Below are 1233 nucleotides of genomic sequence, written 5' to 3' on the forward strand. Positions count from 1 at the left end.
TCAGAATGTCAACAAAACAGCTGCAACTTTTTTTTTTTTGCAAATACAGAGTGATATTCAGTTAACAGAAAACAATCATTTCATATAAGCTGAATCAGAGCAATTGAAGATGATAAAACTACTATCCCCATGTATAACTAACTTGTGCTGTGCACCAAAAAGAACCTGCTTTAAATTTCCATACCATTTTAAAACTGTACCAGGCAAGGTTAGTGGCTACTGAAAACACCACCAGGACAGGGCTATAAAAGAGCACATTCAGTAGTGTGTTATCTATACAAAAAAAGACACTCTACAGATTAACAACAAATCTTATACAATCTTAAATTTCATTTTTTTTCTTTAAAAGGAGTGAGTTGTGTACAGGGGGGTTAAATGCTTTACAGACACCAAAAAAACTGAAATAAAGCCATCATCTTTCCATCTTCATCTTCCTCATCTTCTTTCTCTTGCTCTTTTCAGCCTTGACGATCCCTTTTGTGCTGCATCGGGTTTCCCTATGCTCAGTTTGTGGCAGTCTCCTTTGATGTTTTCCTTCGGCTTTGCAGCCTCCTTTCCATCAGGCTGCCTGTCACTGGCAGCAGCGTTATACCACATCTCTCCCAGTTTCTGTGCAATATCACCCACAAATGGGCCAGGGTGTTCTTCAATTTTTCGGCAATACTCCGAACAGAACAAGAAAAAGGCCAAAGGAGGCCTCTTGGGTGCACTGGGATCCTTGAACTTCTATATTGTCTGCCCTTTGGAGGGATCTAGGTCTTCATTTCTCTTTTAATACCAAGGCTTGTCCCCCTTTGCCATGTCTTCAAATTTTCCCTTCTCTTAAGCAAACATGGTCTTCCCCCTCTCTAAGCACCTCTTAGAAAACTGAGAAGCTGACAGAAGCATTTGGATCCTTCTTCTTGGGCATCCTTTCAGCAAATTTGCACAAAAAACGCATAGGATGACATTTGTTTCTCAGCTTCTTAGGACCTCCTTTGCCCATGCTTAGTTATTTTTCCTCAGTGAGGCACAGAGTCGCCCAGTGCCTGTCCTGCTCTCACTTGTCCTGGCGCTGTCTCTATGGAGCCCGATGTGCTTCAATGGCTGAGAGAGCGGGAGCCAGACCTCATAAGTATCTTATAGGGGAAACTGAATAATTCCAAAATTTGAGGGGAGGGTGGAACAGTGAAACTACAGCAAGGGCCGGTGCCGCGGCTCACTAGGCTAATCCTCCACCTTGCGGCGCCGGCA

At 43.3% G+C, this 1233-nt stretch overlaps 1 pseudogene; it reads right to left on the reverse strand.

Moving 5' to 3' along the window:
• Positions 1–412: 412 nt before the first annotated feature.
• LOC149125357 (high mobility group protein B1 pseudogene) lies at positions 413–985 on the reverse strand (annotated as a pseudogene).
• Positions 986–1233: the final 248 nt, after the last annotated feature.

The sequence above is a fragment of the Oryctolagus cuniculus genome, chromosome 7, assembly GCF_051225735.1.
Source record: "Oryctolagus cuniculus isolate XC-2025 breed Fujian yellow rabbit chromosome 7, ASM5122573v1, whole genome shotgun sequence".
Taxonomy (NCBI): Eukaryota; Metazoa; Chordata; class Mammalia; order Lagomorpha; family Leporidae; genus Oryctolagus; species Oryctolagus cuniculus.